This window comes from Dipodomys ordii, unplaced genomic scaffold (assembly GCF_000151885.1).
Source record: "Dipodomys ordii isolate 6190 unplaced genomic scaffold, Dord_2.0 Scaffold12, whole genome shotgun sequence".
Lineage (NCBI taxonomy): Eukaryota > Metazoa > Chordata > Mammalia > Rodentia > Heteromyidae > Dipodomys > Dipodomys ordii.
This window is the reverse complement of record NW_012267228.1, coordinates 22,033,241-22,059,847: the sequence shown is the minus strand read 5'-3', so window position 1 is coordinate 22,059,847 and position 26,607 is coordinate 22,033,241. Positions and strand designations below refer to the sequence as shown.

General features: G+C 37.1%; 1 protein-coding gene and 1 pseudogene across 5 annotated transcripts in view; one reads left to right on the top strand and one right to left on the bottom strand.

Moving 5' to 3' along the window:
- Fhit (fragile histidine triad) overlaps positions 1-26,607 on the bottom strand; it is a 1,339,970-nt gene that overhangs the window by 484,521 nt on the left and 828,842 nt on the right. The gene's annotated exons all lie outside the window — the stretch shown is intronic.
- On the top strand, positions 1,941-4,865 carry LOC105981227 (annotated as a pseudogene).

The following is a 26,607-nucleotide window of genomic DNA, read 5'->3' as shown; positions in this document are numbered from 1 at the left end:
TAGTGTAATTCTTTAAAAAGACTAAGTCAAAGCCCTACAAAATTAGTATCAGGAAACAAGTACTGGCAAGAGGGTTGGGCCAAAGGAAGAGGGATAGAAGAAAGAAGGTGGAAAGAGGAAGAATGTAGACAAGAAATCATTGTACATACCACAGAATTGACAAATACAAGTAAAGGGTGAGTCAAAGGGGGGATGAAGAGGGTGACATAGATCGAGATGCATTATACACATAAACTACTGTCTTAAAAGGCAATAAATAAATAAATACATACATAACCCCAAATTAAGATGAGGAAGGGAAGGAAAGGGTTGGCAGGGGTAGGTGACAATGTTGAAAGGGGGGTGACAGCAATCAAGATGCACTGTATTTATAAACTTCTTTGGTGAATGGCAACTCCTTTTTAAAACTTCTCAGTGATAATAAAAATATCCGTTGAATATTTTTGTCAAAGATTTTGCCTCCTTCAGTGTTATAGCCTCAATACCCAGAATAATACCAAGCAGAGAGCAGGTACTGACAGTAAAACTGGTGGCTCATTAGTTAACTTCAATCTCTTAACCTTTTTCTTTTGGTAAATGTCTTCTTGACTTTTTAGCTTGGCAAAATCTACCTGAAATCGAACCTACATATTTCAATCTGAAGAGACCTGACTTTGCCCTTTTTTTTCTGTTGGATAGAATATGGTCATAGGAGCTACAAGGCATTTGAGACAGCACTAACATATGGTGCTGCTTATAGGTAAACACACAAGCATACACACACACACACACACACACACACACACACATCCTCCCGAGTCCACTACTTTACTTTATGTTAACATATAAACATTTGAGAGTAAAAAAGATCTACTTTTTAAACCAACCAGTTTGTGAATCAATAGACACAGTATCAATTGAACCACAATGACTTTGATTCAGCCTTCTCATTTTTTCACTGTGATGTCAATATTCAATCAAAAACTTGAAAAGACTTGAAGCACTCATACTTAACAATACAGATCAAGTAAATGGACTGTTTTCTTTTCAGTCTACTGTTTCTAAAGAGGCCCACGGTTACCTTTAGACATTTTCATTTTGCTCCCTCAAGTAACTCCCTGGCCAAGTGGTATCCATGGATGGTCAAAAAAAGAACACTTAATTACTATTATACAGTTATACTATTATACAGTTGTCATTGGACAACTGAACAAAACAGACTTGGTCCTGTTCTTGGAGCTTATGATCAGTGAGGGAAACAAAGGAAGAAATCACAACAATAAGCACCAATGATAAATTATTATCTTCATAGAATTGTTAACCTGAGACAAATAAATGAATACGTCAAAGAACTACTAAGGGAATCTTCAAGTTAGCTCTTCAACTCCACTTGACCAGACTCTGTGACTGTCACATGAGCACAAGATAAAATCATTAAATTCAATACATGGCTGTGTCTTTTGACTAAATTCCTCCTTAATGTTCTAAGCAATTAACCTCCTTTAGAAGATAGAGGTTATTCCTCATATTTAATCCATAAACATGAGTTCAATGGCAGAAACTTTATCTCATGTAGCCTAATATTTGTAACAATGAGGAATGATCAACACTACTTCACAATATGTTTTACAGTATTATTATAACACCTAGTTCTGTAATGAACTTTAACTCAGTGTGTGTGTGTGTGTGTGTGTGTGTGTGTGTGTGTGTGTGTGAAGTCAGATAAGGAATCGATCAGATGTCAACCTCAAGCAGACACACAGGACCAGGTGGACTTCTCTAAATGGACTCTCTCATGCTCTACATGAATCAGCTGGGAGGATGGAAATAATTTATTCTAGGAATTCTGACAGTTACCATCATCTAGACTCTATTAAATGCCTTGTATAGTTGAAAAAAAGCAAAGACCAATCTTATACCATTCTCGTTTACTTCCACCACTAAAGAAAATTCAACCAAAGATGGAAGGTAAAGATACCAGTTCCTGTCACAACAAGATATTGAAGGTAGCTTCTCAGATCACAGAAATTGTCAGGTTATTCCAATGTTGTGATGAGCCTTAAAATTTTAAAATATGTGACATATTTTCAAGTGTTCATTCCACTGTTTAATACTTCTATTATGATATGTCATATTCTACCCTAGCAAATAGCAAGAAAGGATTCCACAGAATAGACCTATATATACATATATGTATATACAGACAGACAAATTTTCCACAAAGAAATGTGAATGGGATAGAATATTGCTTACTGGTGTAGAGATGCTGGAGGCCCTAGCTTCAGTCCTTAACACTGCAAGAGAGAGAACAGAGCAAAGAGTAAGAAGAAAGAAAGGTTATGCCATTGTCACTTTTTAAAAATATTTTCCAAGGATCTATAATCTTCAAGTCTGTGCTGAATTATTCATTTAAACTTATTAAAACTAAGAATTTAGGTAATATTTCTGAATATAACTCAGAATAATGTAACAAGATAATCATGAGCCCTCACAAAAACTCACGTTAACAGAAAATAGTTTTTAGATTGACTGATCTCTGCTTCTCAATGGCACCATCACCTAAGCAAATTCTATTGCCCCAAAGCCACATATAATAAAGCACTGAGTTTTTGAAATGAGGAACAATGAGAAAGTACAACTTTTAGGATCCTCTCCAGTACACTAAACTACATACAGTAGGATTTAACACATATTGCCTGTTTCTGAGACAAAGATGACAGATAGCATCTTGAATCGGACTTTTATTTAAAATCCCATACATATGGTTTATTTAAAATCCCATACATATAGTTTTCAAGGATGAAGATCTTGTCTTTGATCAGCTTGGCTTTTAATTTCAGTTATAATTACTTTAAAATATGCTAAGATATTCCTGACATCTCAAAAGAACAAATTATTACTTCTGTCGACTCATTTTTCAGAAAGCTACATCATAAAAAATGTATGGCTTCATATAATTAAAAAATTCAAGCAGTGTTCATTGACTAAAGTAATATGGACTATTAAATAATTCAAAATTGTGTTTAGCGGCAGCAGCTGTTTAATTAAAAGGTAAAAACTGCAACTAATCCACTACCGTTGACAGAAATACAGCCTATATCAGTAGTGAGATCCCCTAGGATAGAAAATATGGATATGAATTCAAAAAGTCATGAGCCTCATTTAATGAATATAATGAAAATAACCACAATGAATCAGAACCAAAACATATTTTACATCAAAGATGATCTGAATGTTGCTTCACTTTCAACTTCCTCCAGGCTAGTAATTTCAAGGTAGAAAAAAAATTCTTTAATGTACATATTGTTAACTATCAATGCACATGGTTTTTATTAGAGGGCCTATAGCTTAAATCTACCTGACAAAAAGACTAGAAAACCCCACCAAACTGAGTAATCCCTTCAAACTACTTTAGTTCAGACTCAATATTCAAGGCATTTGCTTATAATTGATAAATATAAAATGGAGAAATTAAAATAGACAGTACAATTAACCAGCTTCCCCAACAATTGATTCATTGAATACTGTGATTTTGTTGAGAAATAATTCTCTCTATGGGAAAAAATGGCTTTGGTAATTAAAAAAAAACAACAAAAAACTCAGGGTCCCACCTCTTAGGGAAACGAGGCAGGCGGTCAGAATCCGGAAGAAAAATAAGCCGAGAGGGAGTGAGGAGACCTGCACTGGAGAGGCTGCTCCGGCCTCCACCAGGGCTGGAGCGGGGAGACCAGAGCCTGCCGGGTCACCCGGTGGGGATGATGGCCGCTGTGAATCACCGGAATCCGAGGGGACCCCAACCCACTAAGCTCAGTATACATGTTGTGACATGGAATGTGGCTGTAGCAGCTCCCCCTCAAGACCTGAGTGACCTACTTCTGAACAACCAGACCCTCAGTCTGGATATGTATATCATTGGGAAATGAATTCTGGGATCATAAGCCTCCTTTCTGACACTGCCTTTGGAGACTCATAGAGCAGTTTCTTCATGGATGTACTTTCCCCTCTGAAGTTCATCAAGATCTCTCATGTTCGCAGGCAGGAGCTCCTCTTACTGTTCTTCGCCAAGTATCAACATCTGCCCTACAGCCAGATCCTCTCTAAGAAATCTACTCCCACTGGCCTCTATGGGTACTGGGGAAACCAAGGTGAGTCCAGATCTGCCAGAAACTTTCTGGCTATTATGTAAGTATCATCAACTGTCACCCGCCTCCCCATCTATACAACAATGACCAGAGGCTGGAACACTTTGACCAGATCCCGGAGACACAGAATTTTGAGGGATCTGCTATCCCCAATGTCTTGGATCATGACCTTATTCTGTGGTTCGGAGACATGAACTTTCAGATTGAGGACTTTGGCTTGCACTTTGTCCGGGAATCCATAACAAATAAGAACTTCAGCCAGCTGTGGGAGAAGGATCAGCTCAGAACTGCCAAGAGAGATGACTCGCTGCTCCAGGAATTCCAGGAGGCTTCTTCCCACCCACCTACAAGTCCAACAACTATGATACCAGTGAGAAAAAACGCAAGCCTGCATGGACCAACCGTATCCTATGGAGATTGAAGCGGCAGCCCCATACCAAGCCCCTCACCCCTGTCTGCCAACCCCCTACTTCCTTCTGTCTTTGAAGAGCTATGTCAGCCACATGATGTACAGCATCAGTGACCATAAACCTGTCACCAGCCCCTATGACTTGGAGTTGAGCCCAACCTGAATCGGGTATATATCAACATCAGCGATATCCCTAAGACTGAGAATGAGTTTCTCCTCTGTTACTACAGTACTAGTCTGAACTCTGTAGTGGGGATAAGCAAAGCTTTCAAGATCCCCTGCTTTGCTTCTTTTTGAAGGACAATTCACTGGATGAGGATGAACCACCAATCTAAGCTGGACTAGGAATGAGTGAGGCCAGGGTGGAGGCTAGAACTGGCAGCCTAGTCTGCTTTAACTGCTGCCTGGAATACTAGGGGCCCACCTGGGCCCTGCCCCTGAGGAAGGAGCCAAGGAACCTACATTCCCAGGGGGAGTTCAGCCAGACTCCCTTTGCTTTCTCTAGGCCAGATCTCTGAAATTGGCACTTAAATACGGTTTTTGTTGCTGAAAAAAAAAAAAACAACTCAGGGTGCAAAGGATGACAGACTCATTTGTAAACAATAATTAAAAACACAAATTGTATTTGTATATATATCTGAGTATACAATATGTGTAATATATACAACATATTTGTAATATCTGAATCTTTGCTTCAGATTTTCTACTTCTAATCAACTGTCTTCTAAAGAAATGACACATGTGGGCAAACTTGATGTGCAAAGATGTTTACTATACAGATACATTTGGATACCTGGCTATTCATACGTTTAGGCCTTTTTCTATTATGTAAAAGTGTATGTTTATAAAAATCAATTATTTTGGCATTCTTGTTTAAAGTAGCAGTGATTTTAAAGTTCCCGATAATCACTGACTCTTAAACATCTAGCTCTCTCTTGCATAATTTGTCATGTTTAGGCAAAGCTTTGTGTGTTGAAGCAATGGGCATTTATTTTAGGGCTACATAGGCTCATGCCATGTGGCTCATCAGCCACTTGACTTTCTTCTTCATTTCCTTCTCTATAAAATGGAAGAGATAGTGGTACCCTACTCCACTGAAAACTCACAATAAAGACTTATGAAATGTCAGCTTCTTTTATTATTGACTGCAATTTCATGAAAGAGGGGAAACCAGTTATTCTTTATTTTTGACCAGTGCCACAGTAGAAGAGACAATATGGCACATTCAAGAATGAATATACAAAGTTTAGAATTCATTACTTTATTGTTAAATTTCACTGGACTAGAGAATACTAGTAACTACATCTAGAAAATAGAAGTCTTCATTGTGTGCCTGCCTCTTTTGCATATGAAGATATCTAGCTATAAAAAGCACTCTAAATAATTTTAGTTTGTCCCCCGGCCCCCAGTGTTGAAAAAAAATCTACACCCTGGTTCAATCTTTAGAAAGAGAAATTTTGAAACGCTGATTTGGGGGTGATAACAAATTTATTTTCAGAAATAATATTCTTGATCTAATATGAGATAATAAATAATTCAGGAGTTTCACATTACCAGGGAATTGCATTTAAGAGATCAACTGGGGATCTCTTTAATAAGAAGCATTCACCTTGGTACAGGAATGCTACTCTGCATTTAATCTTATTCCCTTCAGGGTGTATGAGACAGCTTGTTGGAGAAATAGGATGATTCTTGGCTGTATTCAGAAAGGGAACAAAAGAGGGAAGGCAGGTAAAGGACACAGCACCATGGAAATGACATTTAGTTTCCATTTGAATTCTGAAGTATTGAGCATTTAAAATTCTTCATTTAAAGAAAATCTGAGAAAATTTGTCGAGTGGGTATGAAAAATGATATAGCCTGCCACTTAAGATAGGGTGCTAAAAATGTTTAACAATTGTTCAATCTAAATGGTTTATATTCAAAGGGAGACAGAATATGTCACTTTAGCAGAAGGATTATTTTGAGCTAAAGGCTCTTAAAATCAGCAGGTAGAGAAAGGGTTCTCCTACCCTCCCTTTTTTCTTCTTGAAAGCAAGGAACCAAACTTCCAAATGGAAGAAGTCCTTCCTATTCAGAAGGCAAGCAATATTTTGATCTTCAGGGATGGGACACTAAGACAGAGAATTCTGAAGAAGCAAATCTTATTAAAGTCATTCTAGTTATTCTTTGGCATCTCCACATACTTGAGTTACTTTGCTGCAACTTCCCTTTATTCAGCCAAATATAAACACATCGGCTCTGTCATTTCTTGGTTTTGCATTTTGTTTTGAAGACTGTGTCACATAACATTTACATGAAATCATTTTGCATGCTTCTTTTCTTATTAAGTCTTTTATGCCAATTAAATTCTTAAGTCCTACCTTACCCACTCAAATGCTAAGAAAGTTGAAGGGATCTTATACAGCTTCAACAAGGTGTTCATTTTCCATTCTTTGAAACTTTCTAGAGGTTTCCAAGTTTTCTAATGAAAAAGCTGGAGGAAAGATATCTTACTGAAAAACTTGAGAAGATAAAGATTTTGCATAATTTCTTCTTCAAGTCCATCTTCGAAGACCAAGTATATACAATAAATACTTCCTCTTCTCTTGGAGATAGCATATTCCCCTTCCTCTCAAAACGTAAGTGCTCTCAGAGCAGCATGACTATCATGTAGGCTTAGATGTGTAAGTGACAGATCCATAATCCCAGCAGTCATAATCCCATTCCACCTACCATTGTTTTGGTGGTATTGATGGTGATGGTGATACATTTGAGGGGCTTGGGAGTTTTTTTTTTTTTAAACAGATTGGATTATGGCTGTCCAGACTGGCTCTTGAGTTAGAGTTTCCTGCCTCTACCATCTAAATGATAGAATTAACCATTGTGACTGGCCCACAGTACTTTTTTAGTTCAGGGATGGACAAGAAACTAAAGGTTAACCCACCAGAATGCAGAATTTTTGTTCAATAGCTACAAGAAGAGGCTTTTCCTTTCCCAGCTTGACCTGAATGGAGAAATAAGGATGGTCCAAGCTGTGAAGAACTCTGATTGCCAAATTATTTGAATAATGAACATTAGTCTCTATATTACGGAAAAAGAGCCAAACACAGACAAGCACACACCTATCCGTGCATGGCCAGGGTGGCTAAATAGAGAAAGAGAGATCAAAAGGGAGAGAAGAAAGCAAGAATGCATGCCATGTTCTAGGAAAGTGACACCTAATGAGCAAATCTATCACAGTACTTTTTGAATTTTCCAAGCTAATATATTTCATTGTCTGCTCAAGTGAGAATTTAGTCACTTTTTGTTACTTGCTAGAGGATTTTTCCTAACATACTAACAGGTAAGATAAAAATAGACAAACCAATGACTACAAGAGTTCATTTATTTACTTCTTATCCTGATACTTCAAGAGCATTGTGTCATTTGCTGCTGAATGGAGAGCAAAGTTAGTTCCTAAGGACCCCCCTTGGCCAAAAAAATATAGGACATCTGTTGAAGTCATGAGTGACTTGTCAGCAAAGTTCAGCAGCAGTAAAGCCTCCTAAAAACAGATCTTTCTCACCAGTGGGTATTTATATAATTAGGGTCAATTACAATTTAGAATTTCTAGGGCATGGGGCTAAATTACAGTGACATTTAAGGGGTCTGCTGAATTTTCTCATTTATCTTGAGCATTTCTGGAGTTACTACATTGTAATTAAGTAATTTTCTTCATTTCATTTTTATTGTAATTTTCTTCTTCAGGCTTGGGCAATTACCCACCACTCCAGGGTACATTCATTTAGAGTGGGGAAATAAAGACCACCCAATTTTCAAGGGAGGCTGAGAATAGTTCTAGAGTCTGCTGAGTGATGAACTTGGATGTCTATAGCCACTTGCAAGTAAGTTGCTTCAATCAGTTTCTGTATTCCCCAAACCCAGAGCCTTGCAGGAAATTGTCAAATTCTCTGAGTGATCCAAACCTAAACAGTGGCCATTCTGATTCAACATGTTTATCCAAGTGGTACATATTTTAAGCAGCCCCTGAGAAATGCAGAAGCAATCCCTATTATTTACTTGTGGGCTTTATGAAGGCATACTTCTGCGCTTCGTTCAATAGAGAAGTCATCTTACATTGAATTAAGCTATTCTAAAGGCTTTTAATTTTAACAACAAAGAAGACTATACCTATTAAAAATAAGCAGAATCCTTGAACTGTTAGGTCATAGCACATTCTGATTACATATTCCTAAGAGAAACAGGATCAAGTTCTCATGGCCTAGGTGCCCTCTTTACAGGCAGGAGAGAGTGAGTGTGAAACCCACTAGGAAGTGAAAGCTTACTTCATGTGAGCACCCAATCAACCACGCAGAGAGTTATGGAGAGATGGAAAGGAAGGAAGAATAAGGGAGAGGAAGAGAGAAAGAGAGAGAGACAGAGAGACACAGAGAGATACAGAGACAGAGAGAGAGACAGACCCAGAGAGAGACCCCAGAGAGACAGAGAGAGACAGAGTTATAGAGAAAGAAGGAAGCAAGGAAAGAGAAGGAGGGGGTAGAGGAAAGGGAGGAGATGGAAGGAGAGGGCAGGATAGAGGAGAGAGAGAGAAAGATTAGAAAGAACAGTGTTTTGTTGCCTGGTTTACAATTGGCCGGTTTGTGAGTGAAAGAATAAACATTTGACAACCCTATCTCTTTGATTTCAAAATCTTACAAATCAAATCGTACTTAACTGTTAAAACTTGTCCATGACAGTGGTCACGCCAATTTCTAGTTCATAAGAAGACATAATCCAGGTATCTCACATATGTGTCTAAAACTATCTTTTTCTAGTATGGGGCTTTCTAATTAGAGAAAGCTTTGCATTGATCTTATCCTTTAGGAGCCTCTGGGTCATGGCTTGTCATTTTTTTTCAAAGCCCTGCTCCTTCTTCAATCTGTAAGTACTTATGGGTTCCGGCTATGTGAAAAACATGATAAACCCACCGAAGTATGAGGAACTGATATAGCAGCTTTGCTCTATACCTATAATAATAGGAGGCAGGTGGTAGTGTCTTCAAGTCTAATGAGATAACCCAACATACCTCCAGAACAGCCAAAATACCAACTGACAGTGGAAAATGTTTTCCAAACATTACCAACTAAAATAACCACAGGCTTCCATTCATGAGCACCAAATGTGCCTGGTATTTCCAGATGGGTCTAATGGAATCATCAGATGTATGATAAAATTTGAATGCAAGCACATTAATATATTCATCGAAAATATTTTTGCAGTAACTATATTGTTTAAGATGATGTGTTAGACATGTGTCATAATTAGAAAGACAAATTAAATCATAGAAAACAAAGTTTACTCAACTGAACCAAAGATTCTGGGGATTAAAGACCACAAGTGTTTCACAGAGCATTAGTTCGCTTCGAACGGTGCAGACAGATGACTTCTAAGGATCATTTTAACCCCAAATGTCCACAGTTGAAATGTTCTGGAAAGTTCCTAGGATAGAAAAACTATTCTGTTCAACAGCTAGCACTGCACCTGGGAAATAGTTAATAAATGAATAAAGATAGAGACTGTTGCCCCGTGGGCATATAGTCTAGAATTCCACAAGGAACATCTATGGGAGCATAAACCGTTGAAATGTTCTTAAGTGCGGATGTTTTAAAGATTATATTTCCATTTTACTCTCAAGATGGCAAATCAAATGACTAGTTCCAACAAAGACTTACCATATTGATATAAATTGTATTTATATTGAAGGCTACCAATGGTATTGCATCAATGAATGCCAGAAAAGAAAGATGTACCTATTTTACTAGGTATTCTGAAAATAAGAAAGCACATAGCTGAAGAGTATTTCAGCCTGCTTTCACTTATGAAGAACTGTTATGAACAGCACATTTGTATGATGTCAAAGGAGACAAAGGATATTACTCTGCATATTCAAAGTGACAATTAGTTGGCAATAACTGAAAAAATGGTGGTCCCAATTTGCAATCTTATTCTTACTTAGTTTCGGTAACCCTGTGAGCTTGCTAGATCATAGACCCTGCGATGCTCATCTATGGCTCTGTAGACAAAATTCCACTGCCCAGCATTTCATGGATGACTATTCATTGTGGAAATGATGCAGAAAAATAAGCAACAGCTCTTCCTGAAAAATAATAGAATTCTAATGCCATCTTCACATCACCCAATATGTTGTATCTTCAGGAACAATGGTTTCTTTTTTTTCTTTCTTCCTTCCTTCCTTTCTTTCTTTCTTTTTTTTTTTTTTTTTTTGGTCAGTCATGGGGCCTGAACTCTGGGCCTGGGCGCTGTCCTCAGCTCTTCAGCTCAAGGCTAGCGCTCTACCACTGGAGCCACAGTGCCAGTTCCAGCTTTTGTTTTGCTTCTGTGGTGCTGAGGAATCGAATCCAGGGCCTCATGCATGCAAGGCAAGCATTCTACCACTGAGCCTCCTTCCGAGCCCAATGGTTTCTATTTTTAACCTTTTGCTCTAGCTGCTCTCTGTCTCTCTCTCTCTCCCTCTCTCTCCCTCTCTCTCTCTCCCCCTCTCTCTGTCTCTCTCTCTGTCTCTCTCTCTCTGTCTCTCTCTCTCTGTCTCTCTCTCTCTCTCTCTCACACACACACACACACACACTGCTCTCATTATATTTGCCTACCTGCTTCTTGTCAGGATAGATCATATAGTCTAAAAAACAACAACCAACAATCACAATGCCCCATGCAGAGCAGGATGAGAAAGTACTTTTGTGCCAGGCAAATTCACTCTCCATGAAATGCATTTCTTAGGAGACACTGAGAAATGCAACTGGAAACATAGGTAAGAGACACCCTCCGTCTTTAGGGTCTAGATCTAATCTAATACACAATGTACAATCGATAATGCTTTTTGTACCCTTGAGACCAAGATTGTGTTTTTACCAGATAATTTGGAGGTGACATACATTAAAGATACAGAAGGAACAAGAGAACTGTGGCAAAAGAATCATGGAGGCAAGTTTAGAAGGCGGATAGTATTAGGAGAATTTCACTGAAATGGAATCTATTCATTGCTATACTAAAGCACAACAAAAGGGGTCTGAAAAGATACTAACCAATGATATTTCATATAAACATACTCAAATAGCATATATTTCAATTAATTAGGTTTCTGGAGTCGTCATGTGGTATTTGGACTTGGACATTAAATCAATACTGGCCTTACAAATACTCTCCATGTTCTACTCTCCAATCTAATCCCCTCCCACCAAATCAATACAAAAACCTATATCAGCCAGAAAGGACAGTAATCTTGAAGTGGCAATGGGAATCTAAATTACAATTGTAAATGTCTAAAGCTTGTGGTCTGGGGATTTTCCTAATGGGAATATTTGATGTGACTGTTTGTTATTCTTATGGCTATGTTCATGAGCACAATACAAGAGTGGTAGAAAGGCCTGAGTGCCATAAATTACATTTTCTGTAAGAAATAATATCCTTGACATATTTTTTTCATTATCTGAAAAGAATGAAACAGATTTTTTTTGGTTAATTAGTGCTAAGGCATGTATTTTATATTAGCTTTAAGTTTACCAAAATTGCTTGAAAAACTTGAACAGATGGGAGAATTATAATAACATTTCCTTCTGATTTAGGTTAGGAGTAAAGAGTCATGAGAATTCTCCTCCTGCTAGCTTTCCCATAAAGTTAATGCATTTAATAGATATGATATATTTGTTTTTCTCACTGAGGTGTAAACAACTCTGTCTCACCTTATGAGAGTGTAATGAGCTGAGGGAATACATTTCAATTCTTTCTACCCATGGTAAAGGGATTTCCCAGGATTTAAACATCAAACCACACAGAAACAACTGCAAACTTGGGACAATAACTGTGCAGCAGAGAGCAGAGCCTGCAGGGAACATACATAGGTGAAGGAGATGTGCTTGAAGAGTAACTAGGACCAGCATGAAATGGAAGAGCAGGCGCCATCCAGAAGTGACAGCTATGGCCTCATAAGGTTTGTGGAGCTCAGGCCTCCATGGGTCCAGCAAATATAGCCTCTTAAAAAAAAGATGCTCCAAATCTCAATTTTGTTTGCAAATATCCCAATCAAAAAATTTAAGGAAGTATTTTTATATGTTCTTAAAAGGCATGCATTCCCAAGAAACCAGAATAGTCTCGAAGTTACCATTTATTTAAAAAGAAAGTCATTCTGCCATCTTGTATTCATGGTTAATGCTGTGGCTGATTTATGACCTGTCTTTGACAAGAAATTATTCTTCAAGTAACACACTTTGAATGTGTGTTTTTTAGTGTGCTAACTCTTCACAGATTCTAAAAGTGGACCACTGTGACCCTTAGGTGTGATGATTTTAAGCTGGGAGCTTACCAGGTTTTCCACCATGCATTCCCTTTTTACTTTACTCTTTCCTTCTCCATTCTCTTAAAGTCACCAGAGTACCCATTTTCTACTCTCATCTCAAACCTCTTGAAATTCACTAATAACTAAACGTAGCAAACTGAAGAACAGGTGCTTTTTCCAGGCCTCCTTCTTTAATTTCACTGCAGCACGGGGCAGCTCATGTCTTGTGTCTCTTATCTTCATCCAACTTCTTAAATTTCCCGCTTCTGTGGTTTTTGATGTTTAAATCCCAAAATGCACATTTCTTTTTTAAGCCATTTCCTCTTGATGATTCAGCACTATTGTGAATATATGGTTGTTCTATGTGCTTTTTTTAAAATTTTAACAAGGTTTTGCAAATCTGAAATAATATCAAAGTCAAATTTTCATTAAATAGCATAGTCTGTTGGTCAGTATTTGTTTGCAAATTGGCAGTGTATGAGGCTGGAGTAAGGTTGGTGAAATAGCATAATCTCATTCATTCCATGAAAATGATTATTTTATTCTGTATATGTATATGTGCCTTATAACATTATGTTGCCTATATTACATATGAGATATATGATATATATACATGCTTGCCTAAAAAACTAGACAATAATGAGAACTTTTTGTGTGCATGACTATGTATAACTACCTTTAATATAATTTCAAACTCTGATTTACACTGCTTACTCTATAATCATGTAATCCTCACAACAATGGTGGGGGAAAACTATTTTCTCTTTTTTGATGTGCAAGTTATAGTATAAAGAGTTAAATAATTGGGATCCAGGTATGGTGGCTCATGCCTATAATCCTAGCTACTTAGGGAACTGAGATTGGAGGATCTAGATTCCAAGCCAGCCAGGGCAGAAAAGTACACGACAGTCCATCGTTAAACCAGCCAGCAAAAATCCGGAGGTGTGGCTCAAATGGTGGAGCACCTGCTGAGCAAGCAAGCCAAGTAAGTGCAAGGTCCTGAGTAAGCCCAAGGCCAAGCAAGTTGAATAACTGGGTCAAGCAGCCAAGTAAATACCAGCAGCAGTGGGTAAGAGTATGTCCTGCAGTACTTGTATGTTTTTCCATTGATGCAGTCCAGGCGGGGACCTCACCCAGTTATCTCACTGCCAAACCTGGGTTGTTTCTCCACACTGGGGCTCACTTCCCTTGCTTGATCTGCAAATTCCAGAACTGGGGTAAGATTGGTGAAGTGGCACCATCTGACTCCGAATTCAAATCCAATATGTTCCTACTCTTTACCTTCTTTTTTCCTCTACACACACACACACACACATTTGGGTGGGGCATGATTCCAAAGTTTTAACATTACACTTGCTAGGCAAGCACCTTACTACTTAATCTATGAAGTGCCCTATTTGCTTATTTTTCACATAGGATCTCGCACTTTTGCTCTGAGAAACCTCAGGTTATCATTTTGCCACTTTTACCATTAGCATGATCTACCATGCCTGCCTTTTTTAAAAGATTGACGTTCATTAATGGTTTTCCTAGGTTGGCCTTGAACCATGAGCTTCCTATCTCTGTCTCCCAAGTAGCTAGGATTACAGTTGTTCACCACTATACATGGCCTCATCTTTATTCTTAATTGGCATCTACTATTTACACTTATTTATTGGGTATAGCATTATAATCTAATACATGTATACCACATGTAATGATCAAATCATTGGGATTTCTAATTCTTCAAGTATTATCTCTTTTATGTTTGGAACCATGAAAGTCTGCTAGTGATTTCAGAATGTATACTTGATTGTTTTAGACTATAGTCACCGTAAGGTAGTACAAAACATCAGAACTACTCTCCCTCCTAAATGTACTCTGTCACCCATTACATACTTTCTATCTATCCTCTTGCCTCCTGAAAGAAAGATACTGTACCATTCAAAAGGAAATGCAAAGACTTGGAAAAAACTATATTATGTGAAGTAAGGCAGAACCAAAGAAATATAGGCTGCATGGTTTTCCTCATTTGCAGTGACTAGAATGTGCTTATAAATCTACAGGTGAAAAAAAAAACCTCTTCTGAGACTTTCCTGACCTCTTCTACTCTGTCCCTCTCTCTATGTATATATCTGTAGCTTTGATATGAATGCTAAAAGTCCAGGCTTCTCTACCTCTTTTCTAGAAGTATCATTGTTAGAGAGAATCAACATTTGCTTCACTAGGGGACAAGGTAGATTTTGATGAGTAGCCACTTTTTGAAGAGTTGTATTTATCTTTAAAATGTATGCAGATTTTGTACCCATGGTATAATAACTCAGCTTGGGCATTCGTGAAAAATATTCTCTCCCACCTCCAAATATTACAGTAACCCTTGCTTTCCAGGAAGCTGACGGATGTAACTGATGGCTTTGCAAAGCTGAGCAGAATGAATACTAGAGTTAGTGACAACACGGGGATGGTTAATAAAACCACCCCACACCCTCTGTAAGATCTCACTTTTATACTTTATCAAGACTCCCTTACTTTCCTAAAACCCTGTTCCATAAAACTCTATTCTCCTTTCCTTTCTTTTAAGATGTTTTATATCAGTGAGTATTCTTATTGCCATATTCTGAAAGCAGATACCTTAATTGCTCACTGGTTTATATCTTTTACAAATGACATTCCAAATAGCACAGTCCACTTTGAGAGGTCCACAATGTTAAGTGCTGCTTCCTGATGCTATTACTATGAGCTACCCATGGTAAAATAACTGTGGACGAAAAGAAATAATCTCCCCCTTACCCTTAGCTGGACTCAGGGATGGCCTCATTGTAACAGATGAACAAGAGAAAGCGTGTGGATATTTAATGAGTTTCATGTGACATGGATGCCTTCCCATAGAAATAAAACAAAAAAAAATAAGAGAACCTGTGAATATTTAATCCTAAGTTTGATGGAGACAAGGATAGTCATGGAGAGGTATGATTAGATAAAAGTGGGACCTCATGGTAACAAAAATGAATGAGGAAATTTTAGAAAAAGCTTATTTTCCTAGATTCTTTTCTGGTCCTTGGGTCCTTTCCTCCCAGCATAGAGAGAGTATCACTAGAATGAGGGTCTAACAAGCTGCTTCAGGTGAAAAAGGCCAGGTAAAGGTCAGAGTCACCTTCATGCTTCTGCTGTTTGCTCAAAATCCGAAGTGTCACATATGGAGGTAGCACTTCCTGAACCCTGTCAGTAGAAAACAAAAAGTCCAAATCTGTTGTATTTCTACGAGGGCTGTGTTTCGATCATTTAAAAGTAATCTTCGGCACCACATAGGAATCACTACAATGGGCCAGGTGTTCCTAGAAGTAGAGGCTGCGGAAATAGGAAGAAATAAGAACAGACCCTTCCTCTCCCCCTGTAAGATAGTTGAAAAGCAAGACTACTTAAATTGGACACTAATTTTCACTCTTTCTTCTTTCCACAAATATGGCTGGGACTTAGAAACGAGGGGCTATGTAGTGCAGATGCAAGTTGTTCAAGAGAAATCTATGGAATCCTGATTAAAGCTTTGAAATTCAAACCAAGGATTAAGTTGTGAGGATGAAGGTTAGGGGAGGTGGGAGGGGGTGGCTGTGGGGGAAACTTCAGGGCTGCTGTAAACATCAGAACATTCTGAGTATAGGATGGACAGAGCTAAGTGATGAAAACTGCAAATAATAACGCTCTGCTTATTTTTTTTTCTTTAAAAAAGGAATACCTTAAAATATGCAGGAACTGGGCTAAGTAATTTACATTCATTACTTCACTAATTCCTTACAGTAACTCCAGGAGCTAAGTACTGTTATTATCTCCACTTAACATAAAATGTAACACAGCCTCAGAGAGGTTAATTAACTTGCCCAGGGTCTTGCAGATAGTAAGTAGCTCAACTCAAAATCATACTGCAATAATGTCTCCTCAAGAGCCGTTGCTAAGGAGGAGCAACAGTGCTGAGAAAGGGAACCCAGCATAAATTGAAATCTGGATTCAGGGAAAAAGGGGTAGACCTCCTAGACCAACTCAGGGAGTATGAATCTCACCTGGAGGTAATGGGAAGATGAGAAAAGACTTCAAGGGGAGGCAAAGCGAGAGGCTGTGTTAGGGTGGTGGATATATGGATTCTTTAGGGACTAGCCAGTGGGCCCCCTTCGGGAGCATCCAAATGCTAAAGAACAAAGTAAAATAATCACAGGTGAAAAGCTCTTCAGTAGCCAAAAAGTAAGAGAGGGTTGGCTTTAAGGTAAGGTTGATCTTCAAAACACCTTTAAAAAATCTGTGAATACTCAAATGTGGACACTGTGCCTTCAACTATGGCAAGTGACTTGGGAGAAAAATGCAGCATTCTTCAGGAAGACCTAGCAAAAGCATCCTACTGACTCTAGGGAACTTGAAGGTATGGGAGGCTGGGTTCACACATCTGGATGTGCCAATTAAATATGATGACTACTGCATACTAGTGGGTAACACAGCGAGATATTTAAAAAAAAACTTCAGTAACTGGATTACTGCCACGGCAGGAGACTTTTCTCTCCCCTAACAAAATAAAATGTGGTGTCAGGAGAGACAAAGCGTAAAATACAGGAGCTATTTTTCTTCTTCCCAGTAAAGAAGCTTGGTATATTAACTATTATTGAGAAGCTTGAAAACTTTTAACAAATGAACAGATTACCAAGCCAGAAAGAAAAATGATACTTAGTGCTCTAGACTTAATACAATGTTCTTGCAAATAAGTGCCTTTAGAACCTGAACGGATTTTAGTAAAATTATCATACTGCTTTTTCTCCCTAATGTCAATGACACACAAGAATTAAAAACAAAAGATATACATGTATTCTACATCCCATCAAATCTAAGATGGCATCAAGTATAAGGAACATACAAATTGCAGAGATTCTAAGTATGAGAACATGTGACTGTTAAGATCAACACAATACAATGCAATAATCCCAGACATGAGTCTTCCTAATTAGGAGGTTCTTTCACTAACAGATCACAGACATGAGTCTTCCTAATTAGGAGGTTCTCACTAACAGGGTAATTGGTGGTAAGACAATCAGGCTACTCATATACAAAGACTATTGGATTGCAGGAGAAACTCAAGAAAAGTGAACAAACAAATTTCAAGACAAACATGCCAGATACTCTTCCATGAAAGTTGAACAACATGGTAAATTAAAAATTAAATTGAGTTTAATGGACAATTTTGCTTTAGTAATATGTTTTCATAATAATTATGGTATAATAAGCATATACTATTACATGATGATGAAAGAAAGAAAGAAAGAAAGAAATGTAAAAAGGAAGGAAGGAAGGAAGGGCATAAAGGAATTTATGTGTGGGGATCGTCTCAGTCTAAAGGCCTCTGAAGTAATTGTCTTCATAATTTACTTAAGGGCTACAAAATGAAAGACGTCTGTTAGGAGGATAAATATCTGGGTCTTCTTCCTTACCACAAACAGTCCTACTAAAGTAGCCATCCTTAAACCAGAGAAATAAACCTCAGTCGTCATGGCACCCTAACAAGACCAGGAAGACAATTCAAAATTAATTACAAAAAAAAGATATCAAAATTAATTACAGCAGAAAGAGTACACTTTTAAAAACTTACAGAAGAAACTTTCACAACTTGGGTCAGGCAAAGATTTCTCAGCACATATAATGTATTAAAAAGAAAAAGAAAAAAATTGACTTCAATTTGACAGAAATAAAGAAAAAACAACAACCTTAGTTCCTTGAAAGGCATTGTTAATAAAAAGTCAAATCAGTGCCATATATATATATATATACACACACACACACATATATATATATATATATATATATATGTAACACATTTATCTGATGCAGGACTTATGTCCCGAATAATCATTTTTCAATTCAACAGTAAGACAGGGAAACCAATTAGAAATGAACAAAAAGAATTGTAATGACATTGTATGAAAGAAGTCATAAAGCCCAAGAATATATGCTCATTATTAGTTATTAGGAAAATATGAACTACAATTCAAATGAAAATACCACAACATCACCAAGAGAATAGCTGAAATTACACAGACTGTTTAAAAGCAGAAGGAATCTTACAGTGACAGGGCTTGTTGACAGGGCTTCTCACAAGGGAGTCAGGATACCATTTGGTAGCAAGACTTAGGCAAGATTCCTGCTGCAGCCTGGAATGGGAAATTTGGTCCCTTCACCCTTGGTCCAAAAGCATCTAGAATAACCAAAGCTGAGTTTGATGGGACAATTACACTCCATTCCGAATCTCAAAATCCATATCAATGCCTGGCATGGAGGTAGGGGATTATGGGGCAGCTACTCATGAGGCAGTGGGGGAAGGATTCAACATTGAGTCTAGATGGCATCTAAGTAAGACTTGCTCTTGAAATAAAGTTTAAAGTAAAATGATTCAAGGGCTGGAGCTAACATTTGTCAGGTCCTGGGTTCAATTATCAATACCACAGGGGGAGAAAAGAATTTTAAAAATAAAGGCATATCAAGAGATCATGAGAATTCTGTTTTACTGACATGTCCACTCTGTTTAGACATTCTTCCTTTTATCTTCTGTTGATAAAAAGTGTTCTTTTGCAATAGTCAATAGCTCACCCGGTTCTCTTCCTCATAGCACTGATTTAGAGCTATTGAACCCATGTCCCCAAATTATAATTCTGAAAACCCAAATAAAGCCCTTTTTACATCTGCAGTATCTAAGTTTGCAAGACAGGCAGAAACTGGAACTGTTACATGTTGCTGGGGGAGCATAAATTAATATAACCATTTTTGAAACAGCTGACAATTTCTTATAAAGTTAATTATAAACATATCATGTGACTAAGAACTTCTACTTCTGAGCATTTACTCAAGAAACTTGCAAATGCACTCCCCAAATAGATTTGTATATAAAAGCTATTACATTTGCCTTCATAATAACCATAAAGCAGAACCAATCCAAAGGTCAGTTACCAGAGGATTAAATAAATTCATCATACACAGTTGTACACATCAAGGAAAAGGAACAAACTACTGATAGATGCAATAAAAAGAATGAGCCAAGAAAACAGAAAAAGGTTAATGGAGGATGAGTTTATTTACACCAAATTCTAGAAAAGATAAACTTAATCCATGAGATAAGAAGCCTTGAGTTCAGGGGTGGTACCAGAAGGCTGAATGCAAAGGGGTGTAGAGGAATTTTTTTTTTGACGTGATAGAACTTTACTACAATTTGCTATATCGCTGCATACTTTAACAAAATTCCATGCACGCATATTTAAAATGTGTTTGTTTTGTTTTATGTAAATTGTGTCTGTAACTAAAGTGTTTAGCTTAAATACATCCTACAACACGGTCTTCATTTACAATCTTGATGATCACATATAAATAATTTATAGGCTTCCCCCCAAAAAATGGTCTGGAGAAAGTGAAAGGTGGTTATTTATTTTGTTTAATTAGAGACATTTTAGATTTATTGTGGCAAAATTTCCAATTATCCTACATAGTTTTCTTTGCAATCATTTGATGTGTTGAAATTCCACTTGTTATGCCTTTACGTGGTTGGCTAATACCATCAATAATTCATGTGCCCTCAGTTTCCAGAGTATGCATCAAAGGTAGGAAGATACATATTAGAGACCTATCCAAATGGAAGATCTTCCCCACAAACCTCCATTTGAATTTGCTTTACAATCCTCAAATTCTTGTAAGAAAATGTCCTCAAAGGACTAGGTTACTAGTAGTGGCACCCTGGTGGGAAAATATGATACATTTGTGTACAGGCACAATAAAAGAGCAAACTCAAAACCAGGGATTGACAGATCCAATTGGTAAAGAGACTTCAGTGCATTTAGCCACATATTCACTGATCAAGCCTTTCTGCCAAAACATGGCATATATCATACATAAAAACGAAAACACAGTGGCCAGGAAACCCTACAGCTTTAAAGACTATCACAACAGGGGATTATCATAGGAGTTGATTCAATTTAAAACACACTGAAAACCTCCCTAACACCACAACACTTTACCACTATGAGTTGTAAACTCAACTGTCTTATTTAACCCTCATAACAGCAACAAATCTATTAATAAATATTAGGTAAATAAAGTTATAGTAAAGTCACAAAGGCACACAACATCTCAAGTGGGCCATTTAAAAGTCCCTGCAAAAGTTGACTATAGTGCCCCCTTTCTCCTTTATTTAGCTAGTTTCAATGATTGAGAAGATATCAATGTACCAAAGGCGCATATATATATATATATATATATATATATATATATATATATATATATATAAATAAATGTATGTATTTATATATCATGGGCCCCTTGAGAAATTTCCAAGGAAATTTTAAAGAAATATAATTTCTTCCCCTAGCTTGTAGTTTGTCCATCTTTTCCTTTATACATGAAAAGAATATGGATTGTTTCTAAAAACTCATTTTCACTTTGCATGGGAGTGACATCACCTCCATTGGAAAGACATGATTTATCATGACCTCTCACTTAAATATGTGCTTCTCCTGTAAGTATGCTGGGACTCCTTTCAACTTTCAAGTCTACTTCCCAGAGCTTTCTCATCTGGAGCATAGCTACTATTGTGTTTTGTTTTTACACTTATTCTTTTCAGATCTTTCCAGGGAAACATAGAATGAAAATTGAAACTCTATGAAAATAAATCCCTGATAATAAAAAACACAAATTGTTCTATTCTACCACACAAAAACTGTAATTGAGGTTTGATATCTCAACGTATTATATGAATCCAGAAAGAGCAGTCTTTTTAACAAATGGTCCTAATGGAGTCCTAATAACAACTGGGCTTCCATTTCACATTGAGGTGAAAATTAACTCAAAACTGGACCAATGATATTGTTGCTGTTTGATTTTTTTTCCTTTTTGGGGGGAGCAGAAAGGGGGCACAGAAAGAGAGGGAGATAGGGTGAATAAGTGGTATTTAGTATATACTATGTGGAAAATGATTTATGCAACTTGTGGGCAGAGAGGGAAGGGAGGGGAATCCTGGGGCAAGCAAAGGAAGCAGAGATATTGTCCAAAAGGAAATGCACTCATCAACTGCCTTATGAAATACTAACAGTACTCTGTATAACACCTTAATAATAACAATGAGCTGGGAACTGGTGGCTCATGCCCATAATCCTCGCTACTTAGGTAGCTAAGGCAGTGAAGTCCACATGACTCTTAGCTCCAATTAACTACCTAAAAACCAGAAGTAGAGCTAGGGCTCAAAGTGGTAGAGCACTAGCCTTGAGCAAAAATACCTCAGGAACAACTCCCAGGCTCCACATTCAAGCCCCATGAGAAACAATATTTATTTATTTAGAAAAAATGAACCAATAACTAAATGTAAGAGTTCAAATGATAAAACTTAAGAGAGCCAGGCACCAGTGGCTCATGCCTGTAATCCTAGCTAGTTAGGAGGCTGAGATCTGAGGATCACGGTTCAAAGCCAGCTGGGGCAGGAAAGTCTGTGAGACTCTTATCTCCAATAAACCACTAGAAAACCGGAAGTGGCGCTGTGGCTCAAGTGGTAGAGCACTCATCTTGAGCTGAAGAGCTGAGGGACAGCGCTCAGGCCCAGAGTTCAAGCCCCATGACCGACAAAAAACAAAACAAAACAAAACAAAAAACAAACAAAAAAAACTTAAGAGAAAGCTTAGGTATAATTCTTCCTGAGTATGATTGAGAGAATGATCTCTTATGTAGGATACCAGAAGCATAAACAACAGCAAAGAAAAAACTAGATAAGCTAAACTTCATGAAAACATAATATTCTGTGCTTTAAAGGATACCATCAAGAAAGTCAGACAATAAAAAGATATTTGTACCTAAAAATGCAAAAGATTATTTTTTAAATACTTGTGGTGGTACATACCTGTAATCTAGCATGAGAGAGGCCAAGGCAAGAAGACTCATGAACTGGAGACCAGCCTGGCAGCATAGTGAGACCTTGCCTAAAGGGAGGGGTTAAAAAATGTTGGGAAGGATAAAAAAAAATTAGAATTCACATATACTGCTGAGGATAATGTGAAGTGGTTCCTCGTCTTTGGAAAAATATTCTGCCACTTCATTAAAAGGTTTTACAAAGAGTTATCATGAAATCTCAGTAATTCCACTTCTAGGAATACAATATAGAGACTCGAAAATAGATGCCTACATGGTTAACTTGTCCGTAAATGCTTATAATAGGATTATTTATAAGGCCCCAAAGGGGTAAAACACAAATACTCATCATTAATTAAAAACTAAATACAAGGAGGTATAACCAGAGACTGGAAAATATTAGAGAATAAAGAAGAGGCAGTTAAACTCTGCCACCCTGCTTTGTATTTGTTGTCTCTCAGATTCATCCTTTGATCACAATTCCAAACATGAATTGTAATATATCCTGTCCTACCAGCTACACATATAGATAGGATCTGCCATGTCCTCATCAGCCTAATGACTTCAGCTCTGCTCCTGCAGTGGTGGATAAGGAGTCATTGGATATGGAACACAGTATGTAGCAACCAATAGTTACAGCAAGGCCCCAAGAGAAATGAGGTTGACTGGATATCAGAAGTATGCCACTATCCAGTGGAGGTATTCTGATAACTGATAAAGACACAAGAGCTGACATATTATAAGTCATAATATCCAAAGACTATAAAGTCAGGCAGGATATGAACTTTGATATAGTTTACTCTGTGACTGAGCTTCAAATGACATTTAAGTTGTGCACTAATGCAACTATTTAGCACTTTTAATCTACTCCATAGGTTAACTATGTTAGACTTGAGAGAGGTTGAAACCAACATATGTGTAACAGGATAGCTCAACCCTCTGTTTCTACAACTAAAAAGAGAAGGAACTTGACATCAAACAAAAGTGACCAGTGTTAACACATCACAGCATATTCAGACATCCAAAGCTAAACACCAAAATAATCTACTAAAAAAATGCAAGGCCCTTAGTTCACACCCTAATATTTCCAAGAAGAAAATAAATGGAGAGAGGAAGAGATAGAAAGGAAGTGTTGGTTCTGTTTTCTCTTTTAATTAACAAACCTGTGAGGCTATTAGATTTCATACATAATCAATGAGAAATATCTGCGAAGCGCAGAATGTAACAAGGATATTACAAAACTTGATAAAAAATAAGATGGAAATGCATTGTTATTCTAAACATGTTATATAAATAAGGCTTTCAGTAATGTTTTCTATAAAATATTCCAATTACTCATTAAGGAAAATGTTTAACTTTGTGACCTTAAATATTTCAATAAGATTCTTCCCTAAGATACAACAGTGTACTGTGACCTCTATAGGCCTCAAAACACAAAGCCAATTTCCCCCACAAGACCTCAGCCTGAAAGGCAGAAGGGCTTAACTAGCATTTCGTCTTTCTGCTTTAGCACTTTCTACTTTCAGTATTAACTAATTCACTCAGCAAATACTTAAGGGCTTAAAACGGTAAATTAGGATAAAATAAGAATATGGAACCTTGGATTTGTTTTTTAACAAATTATTTTTCTCAAATTCTATTTTTTTCTAGCTCTTGGACCATCAGGAGCCTACAAGTATAAAGTCATTTATCCAGGCTGTGTGATATTTAGCCTAAGTCCTGTAAAACTTAGACTTGATATCTATGAATCTATTATATGCACACATAGTTGAAGGACATTTTTAAAAGTGCTAAACTATAAATATTCTGATTCACTGCTCTCTCGCACATACTAAAATGACTTCATGCAATCACTAACCAGGAGGTAGGTTTTGTATCTTGCTGAAAATGTCACTTAATAAATAACCTTCAAATTTAAATGCAAACTATGGATATCATTCATAGATACTCAAACTTGTCCTTGAAGTCTAAATGGGCAAAAAAGTAACTTTAAAAATACCTTTCTGCCATTAACACTATTTCTTTAACTTCTTGAACATTGAGTTTCCATTTTAAAGTTTTTAATATAATATTCTTACATTTAAGAATCTTATAACATTTACATTGAGGAAGTCAAATATGCCTTTGGGGTAATTTGCAATTTTTACTTCCCATTCTCAGATTACATTAAAACTTTTAGGGGAAATTGCTTTATCTTATGATTTATTTATATGATATATCCACTTAGCTATTCAAAAAGTTGTATCTTATCACAGATATATATCCTGGTGCATTCACTGTACGTTCTGACACTCACTAGGTACCCACTAATTGCGACTCTAGAATAGAGACTAAGAAACATGTTATAGGACTTACTTAGTCAGAGACCAAAATAATGGACATTTGTTAAGTACTAGAGGCAGAAAATTTGCTAGCATATATTTTTAGAATGATCTGATATTTATTTCTTCATAGACAACAAGTCTCCTTAATTATGATTGTATGATGCATGATAGTCGTAGAAGCTAGAATAACAGCTACTAAAGATGTCCTAATACTCAGAACCTCCAAATATGTGACTTCCCATGGCAAAGGAGCTTGAAAGTTGCAGAGGAAATTAAGGTTGCTATTCACATGACATTAAGGAGTTTAACCTTGACTATGAGATTAGTCCAACATGAAAAAGGGATCCTGTTTAGATGAGTCCAATGTAATCGCAAATATCTTCAGAAAATGGAAGGAAAAGGCTGAAAAGGTGACTAGTAAAAAGCAAGAAGGGTTAGATGAAGATATAAAAATAGAGAAAGGACCTATAATCGGATGGAAAGGGCAAATAAATGGATCCTTTGTAGAACTAGAAGAGAATGCAGCCCTACAGACATCTTGCTTTTAGCCCAGTGTAGCTCATCTCAGACTTCTGACCTCTAGAAATGTTAAATAAAACATTTTTGCTGTTTAAGTCCCAAAGTTTCTGGTAATCTCTCATGACTCCCCCAGAAAAGAAATTCAACAGATAATCAATTAGCTACTTTTAAAATTACAATAGCAACATATCCAGGTCCCAGTGGCTCACATCTATAACCCTATCTATTCAGGAGGCTGAGATCTGAGCACTGTGGTTGGAAGCCAGACCAAGTGCAAAAGTTCATGAGACTCTTTTCTCTAATTAACTGCCACCAAGCCAGAAGTAGAGCTGTGGCTCAAGTGATAGAGTGGTACCCTTGACCAAAAAAGCTCGGGGACAGCACCCAGGCCCTGAGTTCAAGACCCAGACCCAGTACCCAAACTAACAAAAACCTGAAAAAGAAGAGTGCCTAGCCAAATAACCATGGTCATTCAAGATACTTTAGATTTCCACTTCTTCGATTTATCTGGCACCTTTAGTTGGTATATTAAATCATTGGAATTTCATTGTTACTTGCTTGAAATCTTGATTTTTTTCTATTGAAAATACTTGTCTTCCATTGACTAATAACGCTATTCTCTTGGACCCACACTCTGGCTGTTTCTGTGAGAAATGTGGTGTTTTGCTTTCCTAGTAAGGTATGATGATGTTATATACTTCTTGGTAACAAATAAACTGCTGTTACAAAGATAATTTTGTCTGTTATCCTTCTTAAACACAAAACAGAATTTTACATATTTGGAAACATTCTCTGAAAACATACCATCTTTTTATTATTTCTTTATTCAACCTCATTTAAAATATGCTAGTAAATACTTAAATTATACGAATAACATGCCAAGCACCAAGAACCTGAAAACTACATAGTACATGGTCTTATCCTTAAGAAGCTTATAATCTAATGAAGCAGACAGAAATGTTTTTAAAAAGCTGGGTGCCAGTGGTTCATGCTGAAATCTGAGGAACATAGTTCAAAGCCAAGCTAGGCAGG